The 25,640-nt window shown below is 32.1% G+C and overlaps 1 protein-coding gene across 4 annotated transcripts in view; it reads left to right on the top strand.

Annotated features, from left to right (window-relative positions):
* The window catches only part of LOC143204879 (uncharacterized), a 383,076-nt gene that overhangs the window by 60,358 nt on the left and 297,078 nt on the right, over nucleotides 1–25,640 (top strand). Inside the window, exon 3 of one of the 4 annotated variants that reach the window (XM_076417791.1) lies at nucleotides 3,020–3,092. The exons of 2 other annotated variants lie outside the window; for them this stretch is intronic. The gene's annotated coding sequence lies outside the window, so the exon portion shown is untranslated. Of the gene's footprint in view, nucleotides 1–3,018; nucleotides 3,093–25,640 lie in introns of those variants that run through there. One more of the 4 variants, XM_076417794.1, reaches the window with a different exon arrangement.

The raw sequence follows: 25,640 nt of genomic DNA on the forward strand, positions 1-25,640 counted from the left end.
TTTAAATCCAAGCTTTTTTGCGTTTTTTAGTACATGTTTCTCCTAATTTAAACGTCAATCTTGGGATGAGGCATAATATTTTTAATTATAACTTGAAGTCCACTTAAATTCAACCTTATCATTAGATTGGATACATCGAAGAATGCAGTCGATCAATAATTTTTTTCGTTAATATTTTTATTTATTTAATTGACCGATCTTTGAACTTGCTCTATTCTTTTGTGTTTGTTACTGATACCAAATGAATGCTCTTGAATAATATTTCTTTCTTCTGTGATCACTTTAAGCCTCTTGATGTATAGTTTCACGAAAAATTTGATGTCACAGGCAACAGACTTATAGGACGAAAGGAGAAGGAGTCTTCTGACTTCTTTCTATTATCACTATGCAGATAGGTATGCAGGTAAAGGGTTGGTTATCTTATTGGGGCCATTTTTTTGTTATTTTCGAGAAAGAATGTTCCGTTGCCTCAGTTGGCGTTAGGTCTTCTAAATATTCTTGTATTCCTTGGTTTTGTTCACTATTAATTAGATCTTTTAGTTCCTTCGCTGCTGTTGTATCTCATTTTTGAGGGGAAAATGTAATGATATTAAACTATTCAGTTGTTCTCTAAACGATATCCTGTTAGTTTTCATATTATGCAGAGAAGGTCGTTTAGTTTTGTTGATAATATTTAAATTAGCGATTGAGATTTTAGTATCAAAATTTTTTGTGACACAGAAATCTATAGTGTGTGGAATTGTTTTTTTTTTATATATTTTAAAGTCTCCTTTTACCAACTATGGGTTTATCTGGACTGGACCTACAGTTTAACGTGGGCTCCGAACCACGATCCTCAACATTAACTGACTGGCGAGTGACCAATTTTAGAAATCATCCCAGAAGACATTCGGTCTTACCCAGCCTGGTTACCGGCGTGACTGGGATAATTTTCCTTGTCGGATTTTACACTCTTGCCTAGAATATTCACAAATTTTAAACAATCAGAAACATACATTTACGACCATGCCCCAGCCGAATTCGAACCCGCGGCTATCGCAACAGTAGGAGGGCTGTCCTGGATGTTTATGTTTGCATCTGGCGGCCAAGGCGTTAGCTCACCAATGGAAATATATAATTAATAAAATAACAAAATAACTATAACGTTGTTGTTTCGGCGAAAAGTATCTTACGCAATTCTGATATTAATTCCACTAGGGCAAAATGAGTCCTTTGAATGTCCCTTTGAATATTATAAAATTCCAAAATTAATAGCCAAAATGAGTCGTAAATATCATTGATCTTTGTCATTAAAAAGACCGCCTGTTAATTTTACAAATCAGCATCTTGGGGGACATAAATTCGCATAAGTTTAGCTCCTATTTGATTCCACTTGACAAAAACAATGTATTCTTCTTTTCCCCTATTTTCCCTTTTTCTCGTTCCGATTTTCGGATAATTCAGTTAAAATACGTCGTGGGCTCCCTGAAATATTTTGATAAGCTGCGAAAAGACTTTAAAAACTGTTGGAAATTTCAAGTTTCCCCTCGTTGAATTGAAAGGGATTTTAAGACTTAACAGTTAACTTGCGAAGGGACAGTTAGAATATAAAAATTGAGAAGTTGAAAAACTGGAATTTTAATAAAATGGAATGCATCTATATATTATGAAACGTGTAGGGTTTCAAATAGACACATTTAATTTACAAGAAAATTAACGGAAATGAGTGGTGACATGGATTGGAACGACTGAATTGACAAAAGTGCTTGCTAAACACTTTCAAGTGTTTTTTTTTAAAGGTTTGAACCTTAATGTAAAGGAACTAGGCGGAATAGGAACTTCATAAAAGACCATTTCTAAAAAAGCGACAGCCAGAGTCACTACGTTCTTATCGTCCAGTTTATTTTATTGTGTTTTATGCCGTCCAAGCTCAGTTTCATCAAATTGTGAGTTTATTCACAAAGTATTCCAGTTTCCTCTTTTTATTTATCATTTATTATTTATTAAATCTCAATTTTTGATGTTCTAATTATAATTTTATATGTATTAGCGTTCATTTATCTTATTCTATTTATTATTTTCCATTTGTTATTGTTCACTTTCTATTTATTATTTTATACTTATTATTCTCCATTCATTATGCCCTACTTATTCATTTATTTATCCATCCATCATTATACATTTTAGTTTACTCAATGTTATTATTTCTTGGATTCGTCGTATATTCCCCATAATTCTTAGATTATGGCAAAACAAATATAATAATTTTATGGTTGCAACTATAAATATAAATTGTGGCTATTTTATAAACCAGAGGCTAATGCCATAGTGGCCAACATTTTTGATGTATAGTTATGATCTACGGATAATCTGAAGCATACAAAAACGCCATCGAAAGTGGTTTCTGCTGGCTCTTGGTGGCAGCGTATTTAGCGTGTGGCTTTTAGCTTTCTCCCTTGTACGCATTGCACGTCCGTTATACCTGAAGCTGGAGAAGTGAATGTACCAGCAACAGTACTGTTAAACTATTTATTTATTTTGAGAATTTAGCTTAGTCCTAGCGATGCCCATTAACTATAGTGGCAGCATATTCCACGCGTTACTTCTCTTAATCTCTTGCACGTCATTAGTGTTAGGATTAGGACATAAGCTGTGTGCACATGTCATACTTCATCCTTGCATAGTTTATCATTGCAATCGGTTACCGTTATTGTCTGTTTTAAAATGACTCTCTATGAATTATGGACTACTATGGACTAAAATTATTGTTAACCATCCTTAATCATTTAATTATCTAGAATTATCTTCATCTTTATTTGAGATCATCGGTACAATTCATTACCGGTATTTGCCGATAAATTTATTTATACATGCCATTATTATCGGTATTATTATAACTGCTAGTACTTCGACTGCCAGTACCGTTATATTTTAATTACTTGACAATAGAAGCATATATCTACGTAATATGTAAATTGTATTTTAATTGCAATCTATCATTGAAAATTGGTTGCTCATGTACGTTTTATTATGTTTGCAGAATTATTACCCGACCAACTCCAACATCAAGATCTCGCACGCTTATTTGCATTATTTATTTTACCATCTATTGAGTAAGTAGTTATTATATCATTTGTTTTAGTGTGTTTTATATATTTGAGATATTTGATTATTTTATATTATTTTATTGAATATAATTTTACTTTACGCCTTGGGCTTAAAAACAACCCTACATTATTTATTGTAGAATTCAATAGCTTATTCCCATTATCTTAACTTCTAATGCGTTTTGTTTTCCTTTAAAAACGAACTTTGGTATTCGCAATATACCCAAGTTACCAATAGTAGACCACCTAATAAAATTAATATAGAATAATTTAATTATACTGAATGAATTCTGATTACAAATATTTGTAGTAACCAGTTACAACTTAACACCCTACAATTGCCTCTCCAAAGTTTTCCGCATTTTCTAGGCTGCTAAAAGTTTTGTCAGTTCTCTATACTTCACATGATACAATTACTTTGCTAATTCTTCTTCAGTCCGGGAAGAATTTTGGGATCTGTAATAAATTCTCAAATATAAGAAGTAAAAATTTAGAACTCTGTGTGAAGTACACTACTGAAAGTTAATTTCTCTAGTATACTTTATATAAAAAACTTATTTTTTAACCCATTAAATTGCCCAAATTGCATCTTTTGAAATGTCTTTATACATCATAGACTGAAATAGCTCCAAAAGGCGTTTGTTTAAACAAGGCTTTGGTGAAAAGCTGGTCGTTAATTTTAAATCACTAACAATATGTTCCTAAAAATATTTCAGTGTTTGAATTTCACAGCTAATATAGAATAAGGATTTATCTACACAGAAGGAAAAGACATCTGACGTGTGTGTAACTTGAGGCCAATCTGAACCGACATATTTGTATCTTTCAAGTTTTCTATAAGGCTATTTGTTCCTTCAGCAATTAGATATTGATTTAATTTTGCATGTCACCTTTCTGAACTAGTTCTGGTACGAAATCTAAACGTTTTAGCTCTATGCTCTCATTCTTAAAAGCAAATCTTCTCTCAAAACGAGGCAACGTTTTTGTTATATAATATATAATGGCCTGGATAATAACAGTGTAAAAACTACATATAAACTATATATAAAAATTTTCTAAAAGTTAGACTAGCTTTAGAGACATACTCACTCAATGAAAACTTTGTAACTAACGTTTTGACATTCCTAACATAAAACAGGTAATATATTTAAATAGGTTCATTAATAATTATATTAACTATATGGTAATATATACATTTATTCGTTTAGACTTGTAAAAAAGACTTCCCCTTAAAAGGAGATGATGTTCAAATTCAAATCAACTTATTCAAAATACACGCAAAATGTATAAAATTTAGTATTGCTCTTATGAATAGGCCATTTTGCTGTAGTCGGTTCTAAATCCGCTCGAGATTTCTGAATGGATTTTCCCGGTTAAATCCAGAAATAAATTCATCGCATAGAGACTAGTGTTTAAATATTTATTTATTTAAGCGAACTATGACCAGGCCTGCGAGAATTTTAAGTTCTTACTTTTTATTGTGATAATTTTTCGGATTCAGTTTATATCTTTTCATTTATCATATTTTTAGCATATTTTCGGTAACACGAGTTACTATTTATCTTTCAATTTTTAAAAGCAAAAACCATTGTTGATCCAAGGCGTTACATATTTTATTATAAAAAGTTTCAAAGATCCTAAACTTGTCTGCATGTAACTGTCACAATGCTTGTAAAATATTATACTTATTCTTTATTTTCCCATTCTAGCCTTTTTAATGTTATTATTGGGCACTATTGAGATAATAGATAACATACACATCTGTATATAATGCTCTTCTCTGAATATGCGTTGATTAACTTGCACCTGGTCTACCAAATTGCTTTTTTCTTCTCCAATTATATTGAATTCTGGGAAATACCTCAATATATACTGTGTTTTTATGCCTTCAAAGCATTTATCTACATACTCACCACTCCTATTTCACTTAATTCGCTCGGGACTATAACGAATCACTACTTAGTTAAGTACTTATGGTTTAATAAATTTACAATTGGGCATACGGATAAGTTAGTTAATAAAATTAAAGTGCATCATTTATCTCCAGTCTTATCAACAGTCTTCATTGGACAGCATATATCTTCATGTATTATGTAAAACATATATTAACATTAAATTAGCTTTTAAAACATAACTTTAAACTCTTATAAATAATTTTACCCGTCCTATTGCAATTTCTTCTACTATTACTGCCTACAAACAATTGTTTTAATATCCTAATAATTAATAATAATTCCATTAATCTTTAGATGTAATTTGTCTATCCTTTAGCTGCTTAATTTGCTATATTGGCTAAACCGTTGATGGTTAGTCCATGAGAAAGGGTCCATGAATACCTTGTACCTTTTCTACTGAAATTAGATTTCTATTTAACTGTGGTACACATGCTAATATTTTTGCTAATTCACTCCCAAGCTGTTTATCTACTTAATGTGGGCTCTATTTTGTATCTTAAATCTCAGAGTAACTCCTTTTCTCTATGTCTTTGGAACGCGATTACCATTAGGTATCCTGCGCCTTCCCACAACTTTTAGGTATAAGGTGCGGTGTATAAGCATTTTATTTTCCATGTGGCTAAAAACTCCACATCTAAGAAAGCAGAATTCTTTTTATTATTACATGAAATTTCAGCGACTCTACTAAATCTATAATCAAACAATGCTTGGTCCTCTCCAGTCGTCTCATCTTAAGCCGGACTGCCTCAGCTTTCCCCTACTGAAGAGACGACAGTTAAAGGAACGAGAAAGAGCTGCTCATGTGTTGTTGCTAAACTGTTGGTTTTTTATTTAATTTTTTAAATTTACTAAAGGCAAATTAGGCCTACAGGGGACACCAACCAACAGCTTTTGTAAATATAAGATTTACTTAAAATAACAAAGCGTGGCTGTGAAATATGTTAAGGTAGTTTAGAATGTTTCTAATTATAATTTTCAAATAAATTAAATAAATTTAAAAATAATAATAAACAATAAAATTTTATATTTAAAAAAGTTGTTGGTTGGTGTCCCCTGTAGGCCTAATTTGCCTTTTGTAAACTTTTATTAGTAGCCCTGACTGATATTTGCTCCTAAATGTGGGAAAAACAATGAAGTATTATATTGTGTTTCTGCCAAACAATATTTACTTTTCTACATTTAGTTATTGGAAAGTATTGTTGTATTTTCATCTTACGTTTTTCTTATGAGCCACTTTTTTGTTGAACTTTCTGAAGCATTACTTCAATCTTATAAACGATTTCGATTTGAGATTCATAGTCGGCCGATTTCAAAACCGCAAAGTAAAATAGATAAAGACAAATGGATAAATAGCTAAATAAATATAATATTAAATTGAATACGATGAAATCATAAAGAGAAAACTGGATGACTCCATAAACAACTTCATCATTTGATGAAATTCAGGTTGGGCAGCACAAAACATAGTACAATCAACAGAATAAAAAAGGGTACTGGCATTGAGCGTCGCGTCATTCTTGGACATGTTTAGATATCAAATCTGGCAATAATCATCCACGCAAAAGTGTCAATAATATTACCATTTACGGTAGTAATTTATGTTGCTGGGTATCTGCAAAGGCAACAAATCCCATAATTAAAAAGAAGCAGCAATCCGGCATAGTTGACTTCATATTATCTTTCAGACCTTTTGAAAATTAAAATTAGGATACAATATTTAACAAATAATTTGGTGCATGCGCATATTGTGCTCCATTTATTTATGGAACAGATAATAATTCGAGTTTGGTACATGTGTATATACAGCTTCATTTACTTACTCCCATGTTATATATAAATTATTTTTCATAGATTAATATATGTAAATTTAACAAACATTTGTTTTTAATACTGGAACTATGATATAAGGAGGGAAATAAATATTGGACAATTTTTGAAACAACACATTTTATTTAAAAAATTAATGAAATAATAAAAATATAATTACTATATGTTCAGCCTTTCTATTTTTATAAAACACAATACTTAAATTAATTTACATATTTTAGTAATTAACGTGAACTCCAAGAATCCATAAATATTACCATAAATAAGTATTTACATCGTTTGAATCAAATCCAGACAAGATCGTTAAACCAACCGAAAATGTCACCAGTGCCATAATATAACAAACCAACGACATTTGCACAAAAATCTCTGCAATTTTTGCTACTATTCTCGATCAATAAGCCCCTTTAATGAATTGATTACTTCCAAAATAACAAGAATAACTTTCTTCTCTCTTATTGTTTTGAAATCTGCTGCTATTTTTGATGTCGTCTGCTTTGATGTCGTTGAAAATAATTTTCTATAAATTTAACAGTTAACATTCCTATTATAAATAAAATTGATGCTGTTTGGTCTATAACTTTTAAAAATTACATTCTGCCCTTACCCTTGTTCCTCCATGTTTAAAAACCAATGTATGTTAGAACACCAATAACACAATTTAATTATTATTATTATGGAATTATTATTGTACTACAAAATCTAAATATTCTAGTTTTTTGTGTTGTTATTACTTGATCCACTGTATAGATTCACTCGAAAGCACCGTACCGCCATCAGAAAAGGGAGACAATAGAGTTTATTCCTTTTTATAGTTTATTTTATGCAATATAGTGTGCATTCTCAAAATCCGAAATTATTTGTGAAGTAATATATGATAGTGTTGGCTACTGGTCGGTCATATTGTCAAATGATTGCAAAATTTCTAAAATTCCTGTAAAATATCAGTGATAATAATTAACGGTTATAAACCGACAAATATAAATCAAAAACCAAAGTTGATGCGGCAACATTGTGACGTGCTGACGTTATATATTTTGATGATGTGGATCTGGCTGTTTCATTGTTTCCACTATATATTATAGATTAGGATTTGATATGTATCTGACTAAATATGTTGAGCTGAAAATTACGAAGAACCTTTAATAACTTTTCCCTAATCCATTTTATTGGCGCAGTTAAAATTATTCAACTATCATGATATATAAATGAACAGATAACGGTAAGAACACCATTGAAATTTTGACGCTGTATGATTTATATATGATAAGAAGTGTTTATTTATTAGTGTATCCCGTAGCACTAAATTATTCTAACTCCGAATGCCGACTTAAATCATATCAACAAGGATATTATACCCGAACCGTATTTAATAAGCACACTCTATTTTGAGTTCTGATAGGCATTTGACAATTAGAGCAATTTCAGCTTCGCTAAGGTATTTGAATAATATTCGGGTTTGCCATTCGTTATGGAATGAGTTTCCGATAAGGATTTATTGGCTAGTTCTCAACGTTATAAGGTAAATATTAAAACTGATGTCGGTTGTTGAGTATTAAGGCCAAACTTCAATGTTATGATACTTCACGTTAGATAATAGGTGATTGATATTTCGATATATCGATATATACATTTTTAGAAATATGCTATTTTTATTATCAAAATAAGATATTTTTTACCACTAGTGATAGCTCTATTGTCGAAATTCCTTCACAATTTATAAAGTTAATGATATTTCTCTCACAACTGGTAAGGATATTAAAACTTGTTTTCACATTACCTCACATTATAATATCAGAAATGTATTTGATATAAAAAAAATTATTTAAATAATAAATGTCTGTATGTCAAAACATATTAACATAACTATCTCGATAAGTAACACTAACTAACCCTATTAAAATGGCATTTAATTAAATTTTCATTTAGTTTTTATAATCAACAAGTGTTAGCACGTTTGACTGCAATATACTGTTAGTGCTTTGATAATAAATGCACTACAACATATGCACTATCAGTCCTCAAGAACAAACAATTTTTGTTAGTTGTTTCCTATTTACTAGACATCTAATCCTAAATAACCTCTAAATAAAGGGGGCAGACGATTTTTGTTATTCGTGAATTTTGTCATTCTATGTTAGGATGGAATTTTTAAATATGTCGCCTTTTTCTTTTACAGTTATAGCACATTCCGATAACGCAGACTCATTAATTGGTTTCCTCTACAAAAAAATTAAATCATAGTTTTACGAGATCATACCATTTTTAATGGTTTTTTATCCATAATCGTTTTTATACGCTCCAAAGCGTATGAAAACGCAACAGTCGGCTGGCAAGGTTATGGCGTCTGTAATTTGGGATGCGCATGGAATAATTTTCATTGACTACCTTGAGATAGGAAGGACCATCAACAGCAACTATTACGTAACGTTATTGAACCGTTTGAAGGAGGAAATCGCCGAAAAACGGCCGCATTGGAAAAAAGAAAGTGCTGCTCCTCATCCACCGTATTCTCCAGATCTAGCTCCCAGCGATTAATTCGTGTTCTCGGATCTCGAAAAGAATGTTCACTGGTAAGAAATGTTCCGAATGAAGGATGATCGGCCAAACTGAGGCCTATTTTGAAGCAGAGGACAAATCGGACTACAAATATAGTATCGAAAATTTGGAGGGTCGCTATAATCAGTGTATCACCGTTGAAGAGAATTATGTTGTGACTTTTCATATTCTCAACTTGACCTAAAAATCAAAGATATGGGTTTATCAGTTAATTATAAATCTTATCTAGACGTATATGGAAACATGAAGTTGCACTAGAACGTCAAACCAATTAGTAATCCAACATTACCAATAATCTATAGGGCAAATCTATAATCTATAGGTTTAGGCAAATCTATCACTCCATGCAACTAAGCCAAAGAATGTTTTCCGTAACTGCGAAACGATTGCCAATACAACCTCTACCTACTTTATATTCTTGATTATCTGTTTCTTCCTATCATCCTATCGTATCCTATTCTATATACTAATAATCAAGAATATATCCTAAGAAAAAAAATTGTATCTGTTTCTTTTGTTTTTTGTATCCCCAAACTCTATAATGATTATATAATAATCTCATAAATAAAAACTTTTTTATACAATATAATTTTAAAGCTAAAATTCCAATTTGATTAAATAATAATTAAAGAAAAAACAAAAAGCTATTAATAATAATTAAAAATATGAACTTATAAGACCGACCGGATTAAGTTTCACTACCATTAATATTTGTCAAACGGACGATAATTATGCAATCGTAATGGTACAAATATGGTAATGAACAAATATGTTTTGTTCTAAAATAATTAGTACCCTACTGGGCGTTGATTATAACTAATTATAAAACATATTTAACCATGCCGGATATACATATGATATATTATCTAACGTTGTCAAATCACCGCAGATATAGAGTTGTTATACCGTTTATTAATAACAATAATTCAAATAAATGTAAACGTATCCCTAACAACTTAGTAACAAGTTGATATATTATAATGTATTACCATTCATAAAAATGGGAATTGAGCGGATAAAACCTGAGTATGCTAACATTAGCAATAATCTGCCGCTTTACTAACATAGTATCTGTACTCTATAAAATTTTCAACGTCCTTTTCGATAACTAAAGATAATAGATAAAGCTCATTGTAATATTCATCATTAGACATTCAAAATTCCGTAAGGACTGTAGAAAATATAAGGCAGTTTATTAAGGTAGAACATTTTAACCTGCTAATTTATTAAGTATATCAGCATTATGTGTTCATCTATAGTCGGCTCTATATTTTTAAGTGAAATATCAGAAGTGCATCAGCCACACTCTACTTTAATCTATAAATCATAATATTTTCTGATTTTATATATCTCTTTATAATATTGTTCAAATCATACAGAAAATTAAAAATGCAGTTTATTATTTATCCAAACCTTTGCCGCCAAAGCTGGTTTATGATCTCTTATTATCTTGACTTTTGTAGGCTGTGTTATATATTCGAACATGTCAAACAGCATTGTATCTCTTTTTAACTAGAATATGTTTTTTATTAATCTACTAGAACGTCAACGATCTGCCCATGGGCAACAAGTATTATTATATTATTTCACTTACTGACATGTAGAAGATCACTTCAGTAAGTGATCTACTGTACAACTTATAATCTATATCTTATTCTAGATACTATTCTAACTTATTTTAAAGTCTATCCTAACTTATTCTAAAAACTATTCTAGCTTATTGTAGAGATTATTAAATCTCACTTTGTGTCTATTTAACAGTTCGTATGGTAGTGTGAGTTTGAGCCTACGCATTTCACTGGCATAGCGCACATTTAACTGTTTGGCGAGTGTATTGGGATGCACTAATAGTTTTTCAGAGTACTTCGTACTAACAATCCGAATCACACTCGTTATAGGTTCTATGGGGATATCGCGCTGAATCAGTTTGTTCGACGATGACTCGCAACACTTTATTCTGGAAGCTCTAGAGGATATCTATGTTAGATTTGCCCACAGTTCAATACCATATGCCCAAATGGGCTTAAGTATTGAATTATAGAGCAAAACCTTGTTTTCTAATAATAATTTAGATTTACGCCCTATCAGCCTGTACATTTGGTTTAGTTTAACCCCAATCTGTTTGCGTTTTGTCACTATATGTTTTCTCCATGTCAAACGTCGATCGAATTGCATTCCCAGATATATAACGTTGTCTGCTTACGGATGTTCATGATTATTTAATTTTGCTGAGGGACATGTCCTATAAAGGGTGAATGTCACATGGGTAGATTTTGTCTCATTTGCTTTGATACGCGACGTTTTCAACCACTATTCGACTCCGTTAAGATGAACGTAGAGGTGTCTTGTGGCTGATATTGGATCCTCGTGAAATGATAAAACTGCTGTATCGTCAGCATATGTTGCAACAACATTGTTTCTTGAGGTAGGTAGGTCAGCTGTATATAATAGATATAACAATGGACCAAGAACCCTGACCTGCCGAATACCCGAATATATTGGGTATAGGTCAGGGCCTTCGTCACCCTGTTTGACAATAAAATATGTGTCTGTGAGGTACAATTTCAGCAGTTGAAAGTTCGTATGGAGCAAAAGCTTTTTCAGTATAATATGCCTTGAAATCTTGTCGAATGCCTGAGAAATATCGAGAAATTCAGCGGAGAAATATTTTTTATCGTTTAAATTTTTGTTATTTTGCTTGACTAATTTGGTATTGATTCTATTGTTCCCTGTTTATTATGAAATCCAAATTAATGATCTGGAATAATATTTCTCTCCTCTGCGATTATTTCGGGTCACTTAATGTATAATTTTTCGAATAGTTTAAAGATTACAGATAACAATTAGAATAAACTGAGAAGGAAAATATTGTCTGTTATTAAACGATTTAAAAACAGCAGAACATGCATTATACATCTTGATAACTTGACTAAACTGTAGTAGCTGTTACCTGTCCGCTTCGCTGATCACAGGAAAAGATTTCATTCTAAAGGTTCCTAATGAGAATCCACTAATTGAGTGCAATATAACTAAAGCCTATTTAGCCGTACAATACATATATAAAGCATTAATCCTGGATTCGATATTTGGAATTTAAAGTACTTGCTTCTTTTGTTTAGAGAGGCGTTATTTGAAACATTAATTATATTTACCACTAGTACAAAGAAATTGTTCTGATGGCAGATTCTGATGGATAAGGAAACTAACTAAGGGTTCGGGGTACGAATAAATAATAGGAGCTGGACAGCCACTACAGCAAAGCACAATTCTGAATGTTGGTCTTATTATAATCATAAAAATAAATATAGGTTCTAGGAATATTCGTCTGGTCGGTCCGAATACCCACTACTATTTTTTGAAGGACTGGAACCACTGGTTGAATTTAAAGTTATTTATTTCTATATTGAATGATACATGCGGTCGACGGAAGAATGGACAGGATATTAGGTTAGGTAAAGGAAGTACGGTAGCGCCGTCGAAGTGGTACTGTTACAAGGCGATAGCTGGGTAACACATGGTACCAATCCACCAGCGTTGCCAACCTTTGAACTTGATGTAGGTGAATAGGTGATGGCCTAAAGAGTCGTAGCGGTCGTTACAAGTTCAATCAATTTTCTATATTTGGAATTTCATCATTTCTGTAGAGGACACCTTTTCTATGTAGTACAGGAAAACTTTGACTCTGTTTTCTAACAACTTCTCCGTATACTTCATGATGATTCTATAAGGTATATCTTCTAGCATGCACCCCATGATCTTCACTGAATTTGATAAGATTTTGAATTAACTTGTTTTAATTCTTTATTCCTATTGTACTTTTAAATCTCATTCTCGTTTTTTTAACCCTTACCGAATATATTAATTTAGTTGTAGATATTCGCCCTTATTTTGATTTAAATCAATTTGAAAAACGAAAATCTGTTAATGTCGTTCGTTTGTAATTAATATAATGTATTGTTTTTTGTGTCATTCTCTTTATATTGTGAGATTTAATTTTTTTTTTCAAAAAAGTTTTTAAAAATTTTTTATTTACTCTTTGTACAAACACTGTCCTGACAATAGCGAATAGAACAACAAAAAATAACCGATTTTCTGTAATGTTTCTAAAGTAATGTACATGGGTATATGTCAAGGATTCATTTTTATTTATACAGATATTATTACCACCTTCATTGTAATGTTTAAACCCATTGAGATTAAGAACTATTGAAGACGATATTAACGCAAAAAAATAGTTTTATGTCACTCCATAAACCGAAATATATTAATATTTTGATCAATACCGAGAAAGAACTGACAATCGAATGACATATAACATGCTGATTTTGCATGTCCTCTAAAGATAAATCAATCTTAACCAAACGGATGAAGATAAATCGTTCTCATTTCAACCGTCAAATCTAGCACACTCTCAAACATTTATCTGTTCAAGACAGTCACTCAAAAAGTATGCGAAGTGCAAGGTTGAAATACCGCACCTAAATAAAAACATTAAATAATAAAAGGTTACTGAGTTTTTTTTACGTACCCTAATCAACTCCCTCATAACTGCGCAACGTTAGTGACAACCCATTATGATATGAAGGAATGCTGATCCGACAAAGCTTAAGGAGATAATGTTTTAATACCCTGTCAGAAATAATCGATTCACTATTGTCTTTGAGCTCGTTCCGTTACCAATATGTTAAGTCGAAACTTACGTATTTATTTTTTTTTCAGTTATGAATTGTTAATATTTTCTAATTAAGCTAGCTAGTTTTATGTCTATTTCTTTAATGATTGATTTGTTAAATGAAATGCTTGAAAAAATATACATATGAACACAATATTATAGAACAACAAAAGTCTGAAATTATGAAAAACACTAGTTTCGTATAAAGAAATAATATTTGATATCATTTCTATTATATTTATAGGGTTTACAACAATTTCAATACTATAATTTAAAGGTCCTTTTTTTAATCTTGTAGGTTATCCCTTCTCCATCTTTCAATAATAGTATTTTGATGTTGTTTTAGGTATAACAAATTTTTTGGCTTTTTTATAAAAATTGTACAACAAATTTTACTATGTGGGCGTAAGTAAAAAATATAAATTATTTTTACATGACATTTATTTATTTTACTTACAAAAAAATATATACACAATAAGAACAAACATCATATAGAGTACTTACAAACAACAATAAATCGATTAAATTTAAAGTAAACAGGAAAACGTCGATTGTGGAAATAGTCGGGCGACAGTTCTGAAATTAGATAAAAAAAAGTACATGAGCAACCAATTTTCGAGAATAAGATGAAGATATAAAGAACGTTAAATCAGACGTATAATTATTAAATGAATTATCGGATAGGTTGATTAACAACGGTGGTGATACTGATAATTAAGACCAATTGACTGGTAATTAAATTTATACGTCGGTCTGTTGAGTTTTCAATGTCGATAGTGATAATAATGCCTAAACGTGTCATTAGAGAATTAATGATAAAAGACAATAGCGATATCTGATAGCAATGATAAACTGTGCTTGGATGAAGTATGACATGTGCACAAGGTACGAAGGGAGAGCACGCGACGTACCAGATTATATCCTAACACTAACAATCATGTAGTGCAATGAGGTCAAGGGATAAAGCGCGAGATCTACTGTCACTAAGGTTAATAGGTCTCGCAAGGATTAAGCTGAATTTTTAAAATAAATAAACAAATTAATAAATGAACAGTAGTGTTACTATTGCACTCACTTCTCGAGCGCCAACTATGGTGGACGTGCATTGCACACAAGGGAGAAAGCTAAAAGCCACACGCTAGATATGCTGCCATCAAGAGCCATTAGAAACCACTTTCGGTGGCGTTTATGTATGCGTAAAATTATCTATAGATCATAACTATACATCAGAAACTTTAGCCACTACGGCATTAGTCTCTGGTTTATAAAATAGCTTCAAATTATATTTAAGGTTGCAACCATAAAACTATTATCTTTGATTTATAGTGATTATGAGTTATAATAACTAAATAAATAAATAGCGGAGAGTGTTCAGAATAAATTAATAACTGAACATATAATTAAATAGATAACTGAATAGATAAATGAATAGATAAATGAATAGATAAATGAATAGATAAATTAATAGATAAATAAATAAATAAATAGATAGATAAATGAATAGATAAATGAATAGATAAATGAATAGATAAATGAATAGACAAATGAATAGATAAATGACTAGATAAATGAATAGATAAATGAACAGATAACTGAATAAATTAATTAATAGATAACTGAATAGATACATGATTAGATAACTGAATAGATAAGTGAATTGATAAATAAATAATTAAATGAATAGAATTAAAATAAAAAGAAAACCGGAATAGTTTGTGACAAACTCACCATTTTGAAGAACTCGTGCAGCATAAAACATTCTATTATCGACACAATTGAAAAACGTAGTTACTCTGACGGTAGCGGCACCATAAATTAACTTTCATAGAGTTCGAAAAACCTTTGGATATGTTATCTTATCACATTTGGCAACTGCAGTTCGAGGAGTGGGCTAAACATGTTGCCAATTATGGTAATTGTTTTTTGGTGCTCGGTGTCTGCAAGGGTGGCAGATCCCAATCAAGAAAAGCAGAGAACCTCGCTCTTTTTGTTTCTTTACCGTTATATTAGTTTTCCCAGAAACATAAACGCATCAATAAAATATCAAATTGCCCTTAAAATATATTCGATGTTTTACCATTAACGTAAATTTACTAACGATCGATTCTGGGATTTCCAACTCCTCGAACCACAAGTGTTTCTTTTTTATTCGTTTTTTTAGAGATGAATTTAAAAAAAACTATATTAAAAAATAATTCGCTTTTACAAAATTAAGAGTTCCTAGGCATACAGTAACATCTAGAGGATTAGCTTAAACAGGCGAAACCACAGAATTGTTTTGCGTGGTTCCATCAATGAAACCACCTTTTCGAGATTTTGATTGGTTTCTTTGAATTGTCACCACAAAGGAATTTGATTTTTTCAATTCATTTGTATAACTGGATTGTTTGTTTATGGCGCCATTTTTTTTATGCCTGACAAACAATACCTACATTTTTTTGAGTTTTTCTGGTTGTTATTTAATTATAATGCATATCCAGTCTCTGAATCATTATCTATCCATTGTACCTGTATTTCAGTAATTTGCACTGTGATTGCGCTTCATCATTTGGAGCAAAAAAAAGCATGTTTAATCTCGTATGTATAATTTTTGGTCTGATCTAAGATCGATAATCCTTACCTCATCATTATAGTTTGGCTCTTTCTAACTAATTCTTTTCTTTTGACATAATCAAATGCCTACAACTATATATCTAAAAATGGGAATGTTATGAGAAAAATATATTGAAAAATTATTGAATAGCTTTTTAAACAATCCTTTGTTTAGTTTTACGTATCGAAATTAAATGTTATTCATGTATTCGAGTCAGAAAATTTGCAAGGACGGTGCTTAACCTAAGAGATAACAAAGGAAATATAAATTTTAGCTTGTTGTATAATTCAAGAAGAAGTATTTCCTTTAAATAATCGACTAATTTGCAAGGCTACAACATTTGCAGTTAGGAATTTTTTCCTTATATCCGACATAATTCATTCTAAACGTGTAACAAAAGAAACTAATTTGTCAAGAAGAAATATTTGAAAATGTTAATTGCTTTGCTAGTTGTACAATATTAGATTTTGTTAAATATTCATTGTTGTTAGATTGATAGTGCAGCTGTTGAGGTTTATGGGAATTAGGCAGCAGTATTTTATTTTACGAGGCTTTTTCTTTTCTTGTCTTTCTTGTTGGTCAATTGTCAATCGTCAGGTTTAATGCTAACTAGGGCAGCTTGAAGCCCATATTAAGTTGTAATAGAAGATTCTTAAATATATATTTTTTAATTTTGTATCTTTAGTCCTTTAGTCATTTTTAAAATAAGTATTCAGTATTATTCTATTTTCAAAATTTCTAGTTTTATTTTTTAGTTCCTCTAGACATAACCAATAATTATGTGTTTGCTGGTAGACTACCGCTAATAAGGATTAACGAGTAGAGTAAATACAGTACGGTTGCGGTCTATAGTTGTTTGACGTAATTAATTTACATGCTCCATGTTAGTTTACTATTTATATTTATTTAGATATTGGTGCTTAATGAACAAATATTTACGAATCAAATTTGGTACATTATATTATCCTTAATGCGCTCTTAGCACAACTACGATCAAACCTATGTTGTTTTTAATAATGCAACACATTATATAAATGTTTTGACGTGAATAAAACATATTAATAACTAAACAAGAAAAGGGAATGGTCACTTTTGGTGTACACGAGAATCATTTCTAATTAACAAATTTATTGTCGTTATTAAATATTTTATCGTGGCTGCTTGAATCTACTATTTAAGAAAAAATTGTTTGATACAGATACCTGAGAAGATTTTAAAAAGCGTCAAAAGTGGTTTACGCCTTTCAATATTAGTGATTTTGACTTGCAATGCATAGATGGATCTGAACATACGACAAAATTATTTGGCGAGGAATTTGATGAATTCTTTTATAGAGACATGCAATATTTTGAAAATAATATAGGGATGGACGATCCTAAAGTGAATAAATATCCTAAAGTATATGGGTGTGTAATACATTATTTCTTTTCAGAAGACATGTGTTTTTTGGGGCTAGATATTATTTCTCTAAGGGCATGTCTTAACCTTTATCTAATTTTTACAATCCAGCATTGCGATACATTAAGAATTATTAAGACAAGTAATTATTATTGATGAAAGCCGTATATTAAATCAGCCAGGGTCGTTAAAGTTTGTAAATCTACATTTTCTGGGGCAAGAAAAACTTCTTTGTAGTATTTCTCCAAAGACATCAAAAGGTTCAAAAACACGGGACATCTTAGAAAGTCCTTAGCATTAACAGACATTTAACAGGTTCTGTAAATGACAATTACTCTTGAGGATAAAAAGGACAGTTTGGAATACTATTGACTAGAGTTTGTTATGACAGTTACTATAAGTCATGTTTCTCTGAAAATGTGGTGTTAGGAAAATAAGTACTGGGACCAACATAGTATATTCAATAAATATATATTATATACATCGCAATAATAAACTAAACTCATCTAATAGTAAACATTTTAACGCGAAACTACTTTTTTTGATACGATTAATATGATATATCAAGTTCTGAACTGATTTACTATGAATTAGGTCTGAACCTTCTCTATACAATATTCTGTCGAATCTTCTTACTTAAACTAACGATTAAAGCTTTTAGTAAATTTGTTTTTAGGGTTAAAATAAGTAATCTAAAATTCTATTTAGCTTTCCATAGCTATTTAATTCGAGTTCTCTGCACATATTTCCTGATGTTGTTATGCAATATATCAATTCATTAAATACATCTTCTTATCTGATTTAAAAAAGCTGAAAAAATAGAGAAAATTGTTTAGCTATAATATATTTCTAGATGTAGTCAAAACCTTCGATAAGGTTAAATGAAGAAACATACTTTACTTAGTATACGACGTACACAAAAAAGCAAATTACCTGCCAGTGATAGTTCCCTCCTGAATAATTCCGTATTTGAACACAGTAAAATCTTTATGCATGACATTCGATACCAGGCACAAGTGAAAAGAGCATGTCCGAAGCAGACGAGTAGAACTCTGTATGTGGCTAAGCAAATTTGATGACAGCTTGGAACGCAATCTCAGCTGTTTGTTGTTAACCAATGTGAATCTACAGTGTGCAACTGTAGCTTCTCACAAAGACATTTAAAATCATTATGTCTGAACTATTGAAGACATTCTATAACATCCTATATGGAACTATTGATTAGAAGACATCCATAATGATCCGAAGGTATGACCAGTAAAGCAATAGGAATAGTTGCGAGGTTTGCGGAAAAACAAGGTAAAATGAGAATGTTGAAGTGTTAAAATTACTCGAGAACAGCGTACTTACTCAGATACTTAAATCTGCTGGGTCGATAGCCGAAGTAAAATGAAATAATTTTCGTGAAATAATAAATTAATAAAAAGAGAGATAATTTGAGTACCCTTTATTGATAACTATTGAACAATAAATATTCAAAAATATTTTGAAAGTTGATAATACTGGCAAAAATCACGACTGTCGATACGTAAGATATATAAGATGTTTGTATATACTCTGATGAATTTTTGCTCTAAACAAACATTGATAGAGAAACTTTGAAACAATATGCATTAACTAAAAAGTTTTCCATATTTTTCTTCATTGTTTGTTAGTCTTTGTGTAACATAGTGATGATGTGTTGAAATAATGAAACTGGGACGGCAGATATCGAATAATCCATCCATTTTCTTACTTATTCAGCACTTCGAAAATTTTTGAAGTGGTTCCTATTTGAGGTGAAACACTATATCCTTGACAAATTTTGCAACGTATTGTCGAGCATTGTCACGCAAGGAGATGTATTTGCGTCTATTATTCACAATTACTGATCATGCTTGGAAAAATAGGTACTGAACGACATATTGTCCGATTAATGCCATTAATATAGCAACAATTTCATTTGATTTTAGCAGCTTGTAATATATTATACCTTGACGAACGCAGTATATGCACAACAAGACTTTATAACCATGTAGATCATGACTTCCTGGGCGTGGGATTATCCTCACAATATGTCGCAAAAAGCTTTTCCTTTTTATCTCTCAAGTAATGAAACAGCGATGTTGAAAAGTTCGAAATAGCATTTTCAATCTCTACATGTGGTTGCCATTTTCACATATTTTAGTCTGTAGACGTCCGGAAACAGTTAATTCGTCAATTGCTAATGTCTGGAATGTGTTTGACAATTTGAACTCGGTATTTGTCTAATGAGCCTAACAAACAATTTATTTTCTTCGAATACTTTTTATCCTACAGGCCGTTCTTTGCTATCGAACCTTGCAATTTTTTCATCTTTTGAGATATATTAGTATTTACTGCTACTCGGTGTAGCTGCAACTAAAAATATTTGCAATAAAAACCGCAGCAACTTAGGACAGTAAGTTAACAGTATCGATACTTAACAGTATCTTATACTTATATTATCTCGTTCCTGTTTGAAATAACTAATTAGAGACGTAATCTGTTTCTGGTTCTGACTATCTAATGGCTTCGGTATTTTCAATCAGAATAATAATAAACGGCGATTTGAGATGAATCAAAATAAGTAAAGCGCCAAAATAACGTTTGCCAGTATCTGTAATTGCGATCACTAATATTTTAAAGAATTCTGCAGTCATTTGACAACCGAACGGCTTTTGCAGGCTGATTCGGTTACGTGTTCCAACGTGCCAGACAGCATTGTATCTCTTTTTAACTCAAATAAAATGAGATGCAAAATATGACCTGCCTTTAAAAAAAATTGAAATTGCGATAAGCAACTCATTAAACATCTTGATGATGTGAGTTTATTGTTATTTTGTATAGATTATATTTAAAGTGTACATGTGGAAGTACATCGATCAATCTATGTTTAATTTGGTGTTTTAGATCTTGGAATGGGTTATTATTACTAAGACACAATTACTAGATAGCGAAAAGAGAGATGTTAAACAACCTTTTTTATTTGAAGTGGTCTCATCACTTAAATAAATCAAATTATAACGGTAAGGTGTTTAAATTAACAGCGTATTTTCACTGAAACTCGCCAAAGCCTAAATTCTTTTTACTAACGTGGTTTTATTAAATATATTACTAAATATATTTAAAATGTAGGAACACATATTTGTTGAATTAAGATATTTACAGTCTTATTGTTATGTTTCAAGGTATTATTAAGTTGCACTAGATTTATTATTTTGTCGAAATAAAATCAATCAATTTGAAATCCGAGGTAGATTCAATATTATTCTTTAGTAACGATTCAAAATAATATTTTAAAGTTTATAAAGACACTTTAAATAGTCGGGAATGTAGGTATATTAGATGTCTGCATAGACTCTGATTATTTCGCACTTTAAATTAGGCATTTATTGAGAAAATTTTGTATAATACTTACATTTGTTACCATCTTTCTTGCAACATGCTGATGCCTTGTCGAAATTATTATATTGGAATGACAGATACGCAAAACTCAACAATGTTTCTACCTCCTCAGCATTTGGAAAAAAGGCAGGCAGGCAATTAACGCCACCAGAAATCTGCAGTAATACTTTCATTCGGTTTTTTTGTTCGTTTACAAGAATAGCCAGCTAGAACCAAATGGTCTTCGGCTGATGTCGTTTCCGGTTCGGGATATGATTGTTTTGCGAGCGATAGAGACCCTGGGTTACGACTGGTACTGTCGTAGTTTGTTTACTACCGGGGTTTGTGGACGGGTAAGGATTTGATTAAGGTGTTATCGTGTTCTAAGATTCCTATGGAGTACCTCACACTGAGCGTATTTACGAAATTTTACACAAACCGGATGCCTGATTCGAGGTGTGTATTGACGTTCCTCATAAACCATGGGACTCTGAGTAACGCACGGACTTTTTGGATTGGAACACTTGGAGTAGTTTGTTTTTTCTGCAGAGTAGAGGAAATAATAGGCTGGACATGCCATTTCCTTTACAAATAGCGTGCTGGATTTGGTCAGACGATTGGAATCTGCGGTCGAACTTGAGACATATGTATGAGCCTTTCTGAAGCCAAGGGATAGGGACTTTATCGATTTGCAGGCGATAGGCGCGAAACTCCTTCTTGCGGTTGAACAGAACAGCCTGAGTTTTGCTCGGGCTATTCTGAAGCCGCCAGAGTTTGTACCACGCTATCGCTTGGTTCAGTTGTACTTGGGGTCGATTGCGTATTCCGTCGGACAATATCCGGTTGTGAAGAAAGCGGTATCATCTGCATAAAATGTTATGTGAGATAGTTTGTATAGCGTGAAATCAGCCATATAAAGGTTGAATAGGACTGAGGTTAACGGAGCGCCTTGCGGGACTACTGCGAAGATTTGTTTACGAGAAGTGACTACGTCACTGATCCTTACTTGAAAGGACCTACCATCCAAGTATGAATCTATCAGGGATATTAGGTCATTCGGTAGACCTAGTTGTTTAGCTTTAAATATTAGACCGTGGTGCCGTACTTGGTCGAAAGCTTTGGAGACATCTAAGAATATGGCTCCTGTTTGTTGACCTTTTGTCATTGCATGGTGAATAGTTGCTGCGACGGAGGTAGCTTGATGAAGGCATGAATGTTTAGCACGGAAACCGAATTCTTCTTTCGGGATTATGTGGTATGCGTCTGTGAAATCGATTAAGGCGTTTAATATCGCTTACACAAAACTTTTACATTTTTGTTTGCTAAATAATGAAACGATGACGTTGAGAAAGTTTGAAATGGCGTTTCATGTGGTAGCTATCTTCTTTTTTCGGATATTTTACATCGCATACCAACTTCTAGAAACAGCTCAAATTCTTCAGTACTAAGCTGTTTGAATTTATTGTCTTCCAATGTTTGTCCTGTAAGCTGTTCTTTGCTACCGACATTGCCAGTGCGAAAAAGCAGGTCCAAGTATCAGTATTTCTCTTTTAGTTAACATCACCATAAGTATCTAAAAGGCTTTGACGGTCTTCGGCGACAGATTTTATCTGATCAAACAACAAAATAATGAATGATGTGGCATCTATGTACCATGAATTATGTGCAACTCATTAATACTTAATACATTTTTTAAAGTTTAGGATACTTTCAACAATAGATATCGTCGTTCAAAATACGTGCAAATACCTTATAGGGTTGTTTCCTTATTTCAATTTCCAAAACATCGAAGACTTATTGAACTGTTTTTTTTTTCTTTTACAAATCTTTATTTATTAAAACTGCAGATAAATTTCTATAGATGTATTTCAATTAGAATCGCAAAACAGCCGCCTCCAACTTTCAAAGCTGACGGGGTTCAAACTTAAAGCCCCTCAAAATAAAAGCAACACTTCGCGATAAAAACCATTAGCAGAAGTTGGGCCTAAACTTCGCCCCAGTGATGCCTTTAATAAAATAAAGTGATAAATATAAGAAGTTCAGTTGACGGGGACGACAAGGAAAATGAAACTATTCCGCGGAAACCGTTTTGTGCATCGATCAAGCACACTTTTCAACAAAGTAAAACCAATTAATCAACGGGCCCGTGAAACGTCGCTTCTTAAAACAAAGCAACAAAGTCATTCCCGTACACTCGGCTGGTCTGATGCGGGCGGCAATTTGCGCGGAATTTCTCGCCATCGCTGTTTTATATGCAAATTTATATTTCTAAAGGTACCCATTGTATTGGTTGTGATAATAAACACGGGTCAAAAGAAAGGATCGCAAAACAGTACTTAAAAACTGTTTACTAGTTATGTTTTAATAAATTATAGAAAGGAGTGTAATTTCAGTCCATAAAATTTAAACTAAAACTAATACTGTAAATTTCAATAATCAAATAGACATAGAAGAACGTAATGAACAAGTTCTCACAAGTAAGTTTTCGGATATTTTTATTACATATTACATTGAATAACTTAGCACAATATCGATTTAAAAATTAATGTATTAAGAACAATTAAACTTATTAAATTAATAAATACGTAAACAAAAATAAACACCTACTTACACAATAAATTACAAAATACAGGTGGTCGACCTGAACAACCAATTTTCATTTACTAGGGTGAAATTAAAAATAAACATGAAATATAATAGCATCTCGCATTCGGAAACTTTTGTTAAATCACTGCCATTTTTAAAATCCTTATTCTAATGAATAAATAGGTTGTCCATTACCAATACATCTGTAGGAATTTTCGTCTTATTGGTCGGAATGTGTGGCTGTCGATACGATTGTTTGTTGGAACACTCCTACTGTTGTGGAAGGAATTCGTACGGGAATACAAAACACTAGTTGAAAAAAAAACTTGTTTATTTCATTTGTTATATCCATATGTAGTCGACGGGAGGATGGACAGGAAATTAGGTCAGGTTATGGAAGTACGGAAGCGCTATGGAAGTTCTACTGTCACAAAAGGTAGAGAAAACCACTAGCGTTGCCAACCTTTGAAATCAACGTAGATGTGATAGGGGTGGCCTAAAGGGTCGTAACGGTCGCTACATTACTCCCCTCTAAGCGCAATCATGCAATCAATCGCCCAAGGACTGCTTATGAGATGGAGATTCTACCTTAACCATGAGATTTTCTGGACCTGCTGCTATCAACAGAGTGGCGGGACGTAGTTCATCTTGGGGCGTTCCTTAGGTGTCCCATTTCGTGGTGCAAAGGTGGTCATGCTCTGATGTTACGCATGATGGGCTTCTGTCGTCTTGGTCCATCGCGCGAATCTCATGAGAAAACGTCGACTATAGGAGATTGATGGATGCATCGTGCTATTCTTCCATGTACCTGTCGATCATGTGGATCATGTTGGTCTTGTTGATCCGATAATTATTTCGATCACGTCAGGGTTACCAAATTAAGGTTGTTTATTGTGCCGTGTTTACCTATAAACGAGGCTTGGGCAGTCGATGACGACACGTCTGAAACCCCGCACGGATTCAACATCTGAGATTATATTTCTTGGTATTTTGTAGACCGTTATTTCACAATGTAAAATTCGAAATGCCTCAAAGTCGTGTAGCGTATCTAACATTTGTTCACAATTCCACCATTTGTTATTCTTTTCTTCAGTGTTGTCCGATCAAGTTCATCCAAATCGAAAATGGTTAAAAATGAGTATCAGCTGCCTACTTCGCAGTAAAATTTAATGACTCAACAAGCGACCAACACATGTAGTATTAATAAAATTATTTTACTATTAATAAATGTGTATCGTTTTACCTACTGGTCCTATAGCTTGGGATTAAGAGTATTAACTGGATCACAATGGGCAGTGTGAAATTACCGGGCCATGGCAGAACAATATTTTGACTGAGATCCTGAAATCATCCCAGAAGACATCCGGTCTTGCCCAGCTTGGTTACTGGAGTGACTGAGATCATTTTCTTTCTTATATTTTACACTCTTGCCTAGGACAATCACAAGTATTAATCAACAATCACAAACATAAATTTACGACCATGTCCCAGCAGGATTTGAACCCGCGACTATGGCAACAGTAGGTGGGCCGCCCTGTCGCCTTTACCACTGCACCAGCTATTTTTTTGGGACTCCCCTC

Source organism: Rhynchophorus ferrugineus, unplaced genomic scaffold, assembly GCF_030347505.1.
Source record: "Rhynchophorus ferrugineus isolate W39M unplaced genomic scaffold, kcgeb_rfMv2 rfM11, whole genome shotgun sequence".
Classification (NCBI taxonomy): Eukaryota; Metazoa; Arthropoda; class Insecta; order Coleoptera; family Curculionidae; genus Rhynchophorus; species Rhynchophorus ferrugineus.